Raw genomic sequence first — 6,000 nt, 5'->3', positions numbered from 1 at the left:
CCTACAGTTTCAGTTTCAGTCTAAGTCTTCGGAATAGAACTCAGTTCAGTTCTACAGAATTAGGACTGTCAGATATAGTCACTTAGTCATCAGTTATTCAGATTATCAGTAATATCAGATTATCAGTATATTCAGTTATTAGTTATCAAATTTAGTTCCAGTATACTCAGTTACAGTATGCATAGTATGTTTAATAGTTACAGATCCTCTATGTATGCTAACACAGCTCTTGCATTTCATTCATTTAGTTATTGTTCATGCATATAAACCCATCTAGTTATCAGCAGCAGTTATAGAAGTAAGTCCTTATACTTATAGGATGTTAGATTACTTCAGCACATTTAGTAGTTCATTATTTCAGTATTTGGAGTTAGTTGGGGACTTGTCCCATCAACTCTATATTCAGACAGTTAGAGGCTTTTCAGACTTGAATATTTCAGACAATTATTCAGTATATCAGTATTTTATTCAGTTTTGATTATAGAATTTTGAACCTTATATCATTTCAGTCCATTTTCTACATTATTATAGTATTTTTATTCATTGCTCACAATAGATACCAGTCATGGGTTAGCTTGTGGTCCTTCGGGGCCATAAGCATCGTGTAACATTTGGGGCACAGACTCGGTGCATTACAGACTTTCAGTACTGGAATCTTTGACCAAGAGAAGATGGTACAAACAACCTTTTAATATTAGCTTACGGGATCTAAGATAAGATATGATTCTTCCTTTAGGTGCAAGAGAATATCCCTTGCACTCTATCACTGACTCATTTGGAAAGAAGAAGGTAATCGTTCTGGTTCTACAGTCTAGCATAGCATAACATGAATGAAGCCAGTCCATTCCCAGTATACCATCAAAATCAATAATATCTAATTCTACAAGATTAGCCACAATATCACGATGAAAAATAGATACCACATTCCTTCTATAAACCCTCCTAGCCATAATAGAATAACAAACAGAGGTGGAAACAAAAAAGGGTTTCAGAATATTTTTAGGTTCAAAACCAAAAGTAACTGCCATATAAGAGGTTGCATAAGACAAGGTAGACCCAGACTCAAGTAACACATATACATCATGGGAGAAATTTTATAACATACCCGTGACCATAACTGGTGAAGCCTATGAATCCTAATGATTAGATAAGATATACAACCAATTATGGGCACCACCAGTGCTAGACGCCTCACCCTTAGATGGAGGACTGAGGTTGTAGATTGGGATCTAGAGGCCCGATAAGCCCCCTTTGTAATGGGACAATCCTTCTTAAAATGATTGGCCTTCCCATATTCATTACACACAAGAATACCATACTGACATCTTCTCGGGTGGTTCTTCCCACATACATTACAAGGAGGATATTGCCTAAATGGTTGGATCACACATCCTTGGGTCTGAGTACCCTGCATCCTTAGCCTGCTATTCAGCTGGGAGTTGTGAAATCGGTGATCAATTGGAGGTCTGGGTGCCCGGGCGCTAGCTGAAGACTGAGCATTGCTCTAAAACTTTTTCTTAGACCACTTATTACCCTAATTTCCATCTTGATGTTGACTAAAATTTTACCTAACTCTCTTATCTTACCTTTCTTTTTCCCTTACCTCAGCCAACCTTTTCTTCTTCTCATCTACCTACTTTATATGCACTGGAAACCTAGCAAAATCCATGTCTTTGATGAGCATTGCTCCCTTACTTTCTAACTCCAAATAATTCAAGAGAACAAATGTGAACTTTCTCATTCTAGCCCTTATGTTTCCCACTAATTCTGGTGTATAAAGAGACAACTGGGTGAACTTTAATGTATACTCTTTGACACTCATCTTTTGTTATTTCAGATTTAAAAATTCTTTGGCCTTTGCTTTCCTCAGTTTTTAGGAAAGAAAAAATCCAAGAAAGCCTCTACAAAGTCACCTTATATAGAAGGTTAAGCATCGCCACCCCTTAAATCTTCCCACCTATTATACAATTGGTTAGCTACGTTCTTTAACTGATTGGCTGCCAACTCAACCTCTTCAACCTCATTAGCATACATAACTCTAAAAATCTTCTCTAGCTCATCAATAAATCCTTAGGGGTCCTCCTTAATCTTTATTCCAGTAAAGATGGGTGGGTTCAGCTTAATGAAGTGACCAACCCAAGTAGATTCAGACCAACCAGGTACAAAACTCATATATTTAGACCGACACAACTTAGAAAACACAAGGTGAGCAATCATATGGATGGACTACCTGAACTCAGCATTTAAGATTTCTCCCTAAGGAGGTTGGGTACTATTAGCACCGGTCTGGGGAGTAAGAGGTGGACTAGTTGGGACTAGAGGAACTGTCGGAGTAGCAATAAATTTTAAAGTATGAGCTCTATTTTGGGTCCTCACCCTATGAGTAGGGCGGACATCATCAACATGGGTTTTCTAATCATTTAATCTATTGAGAGGCATGATGAATCTCTGAACTATAGGAAATCATGAGTTAGGGGACACTCAGATTCTAAAGCACAAACGAAGACATGAAGAAAAGAGATACATTCCTAATAGTCTTGCAGCTTCCTTCTTATAAGTATGGCGTGCTACACACATATAAAAAAGACTCTACCCAATGTGACTTCACAGACACCCTAGGACCATAAATCATGCTCCTATATCAAGTTTTTCATGACCCGAATCAAGTCACTGGCCACGATGGACATCCCTAACTATAAGGCCTGAAAGCCCTGTCAACTAATAATTTGCATAAATCATCAAATAATCAAAAATTTTAAAGTAAACTAAAATCATGTACATTTTATTATTTCACTAAATAATCCTGACATCAATTCATAAAGACCCAAAAATATCTAACACAAGTATGCAAAATCTCTATTAAACTTAAAACAATATCTGTTAGTAATTGGGAAAAGGCCCTCGGTTAGACCATAAACTAAAACCAAATAAAACATCACACGATCCAAGGCCTTTCGAAGTAAAGGAGGATCACCAACTCCAACTGTTAGACAATGATCTACTACTTAGGGGGACCATAGGACTAAGCCTTAGATCCTAAAATATAGAGGGTCAATACAAATTTACTAGTACGTAGAACAATCCAAAAACAAAATACTGATATACAACATATGTGAGAGAATTTCATTAAAAAAATGGCATATTAAATTTTTTAAAAATACATGGGCATAATCAGTAGGTTTCAAAGAATAAGTATGAATTTCAACTCAACTCTTTATCTTGCCTCTAAGATAGATGGTTCACTCTCAAAGTCTAGTACCCACGGGCTATATGGGTCTACCATTAACTCATCGGAAAACCCCCACATCTAAGTTTGCTGCAATGATAGGGGTCTTATATACTAGACTAGTATACCAGTGCCTCAACGACAAGTATACATTGGCCTTAGCTAATTATGTCTCTTGAATCAGCAAAACTCGGTTTCTAGGAATGAGTCCTTACACTCAAATGCCTTCTTCGGGTAACCATCTAATAATCCCATTTTTAAACTATTAAAATCATGCATCTTTCTAAAAAGTGGTCTAGTGTCTAAAAAAATCTGTAGTATAGTCTGGTCTAAGACTATTATGGCATTCGTCTGATTTTGTATCATCATACCAAGACTTGCAAGTCGTATAAGCCATACGATATCATGTTACAGTCTTTCTAGTCAAAACATATCATTGGAACACCAAAACATTTAAACAGTACAATAGAATTCGTATTTCAAAATATATGAAAACTTATGCAAAGATTCTCTCTTTCAATTCTTAAACACGTGGTGGTCCATTTCTTTGTAGCAACGCAAGCAATGCTTTCAATTATCACCTTTAATATTTATAAACAAGAAAACATCCTCTCTTCAATTCATAACAAATTTTAAAACCATAAAAAATATTTAAAATTGTTTTATCCTATTTTTCTAATATGCGATAGAACAACCCATAACATGTAAAATAAAGAGGTGTCATAACAAGAGAGGGGGTTCAGTTATTCATTCTCTCAATTCAAATTTAAAAACTAAAAGTTCCTATACATGCATACAAGATCATAATTCAAGTTCAAGGGAAATCCTCAAGTCCGAAACTTGATATCATTGAAAAAGGGTTTTTATGATTTGGCCATTCAAAATAATTGTTCAAGAACTTTTTATAAATATCATAATATGCCTTAAAAACTTAGTAAACAATAACTCATTCCCATGTAGATTTTAGGATAGCTCCACATACCTTAGGTTCCTTTGTTTGAAGAATTGAACCCTAATCTTGACACATTCTTGAGAATCTTTAACTTGAAAGGATTAAATTCTTCATTGTTGGGGAAGAGGAAAGGTTTTTGTTTGAGAGTAATTTGGAGAGAATGGGCAATTTTGTGACCTAATTATGTTATTAATTGTCTATTTTCGAATTGGAATAAGAGGAAAAGACCACGTTGGCCATCTGGCAATTAAATTTGCAATTAGAATGTCTATTATAAGTCTACCTCAATGCGATGGACCCCTCATTGCTATACCAGCTGTGATGCTATGTAATTGCGATGAGATTTTGGAAATGAAATGCAAACAAAGCCTAATCCTCACCTGAAAAAACCAATACTCCCCCGAGACATACCCTTTACACCCGTGAATATGAATTAAGTCAAAAATATATGTCTCGAGGTAAAACTGATTTAAAAATCTTTAAAATTAAGAGTCTTAAGATATGAATAAGCCTCTCAACACTTAGAAAGATTTCATGCTTCAAATTCCCAATAAATGCAACTAAGAGTGGAATCAAGTCAAGAATGATACGGGGTGTTACAAATTCATTCGATACGGTACATTGATATTAGGAGTTAATACTCTATGTATCAATGTAAAAAACCAATTTCTTTTTTTGGTCGCTATAACCTTGAATGTATGTCTCATTTAGATAGTAGTAAAAAGAAAATCGGTAATCCATCCGACAATGAAATACGTATATATTAAGAGGTAATACTCATGGGGTAATGTAATAAACTATGTTCTATTCTTTATCCATCCAAACTTCATTCGTAGATATTGAATATGTTGATATTAGGAGGTAATACTAGTAGAGGATATGGAAATGGGAAACCTTGCCTCAAGTCTACAAAAGATAAGTTTACAAGCAATATATAGGAAAGAAATAGCCTATACAAAGTTCCTTCCCAAAACTTATAAAGAGAAATTACAGTTTTCAAATCTTATCCTAAATATAGGAAGTTACCTCTTACCAAGTTAAAAACTATGCCCTTTGCATCTTTAGGAGGTCCTAGCAAAACAGATATAAGGCTCTATTGCAACTTGTAAAAGATTGTAATGCCAAAAATTATGCAACTTGATTTTCTTCACTTAAATAGTTATTAATAAGAACATTAGCTTCTGTTAAAGAGTTTTGAGTCATCTTTCACCATGAGATTGATTTTCGAGTTATTGGACTTCTTAATCAGCATGTAGGCAACCACCAAATAGTCATGTTTAGTATGGATGTTGGTGAATCCATTTTGAAAGCATCAAGTGTTCCCAAAGTTAGTATCCGCGTTTAAGCATGGAGAATGGCAGTATAAGAGCACCTTGAACATTGTTCAGCACGCCACCAATCCCATTCTTCTCTTTGGAATTAATGTAACATTCATCGGTGTTTAATTTTTACATTTCCATGTCTAAAAATTTTAGGATACTGGACTACATCTTAATATATATGCTTCTCAATATGTATCTTGGTCAACTTTAGATGTCGTTAATATAGTTAAACAATATTTTCTTTCTTCCAAATCATAACATTGGACTTGATCACCCTTACCAAGGCCCTTGACTGAGTTCATGATAGAGAAGGATATGTTGGTTTTTCTATAAACCACAATAGCCCCCAAATAACCATCTAATCTATGTAGGTGATTTGGTTATCTTCTCCTCTAGTGACAAGAAATTCATTAAGATGATAATGAACACCCTCATTGTAATAACTCAGGCTTTTTAATAAGGCCTAATGTATTTAGACTATATTATTATATTAATTAAGA

This window comes from Capsicum annuum, chromosome 4, assembly GCF_002878395.1.
Source record: "Capsicum annuum cultivar UCD-10X-F1 chromosome 4, UCD10Xv1.1, whole genome shotgun sequence".
NCBI classification, from domain to species: domain Eukaryota; kingdom Viridiplantae; phylum Streptophyta; class Magnoliopsida; order Solanales; family Solanaceae; genus Capsicum; species Capsicum annuum.
The sequence above is the reverse complement of the archived record's forward strand: the minus strand, read 5'-3'. Positions refer to the sequence as shown.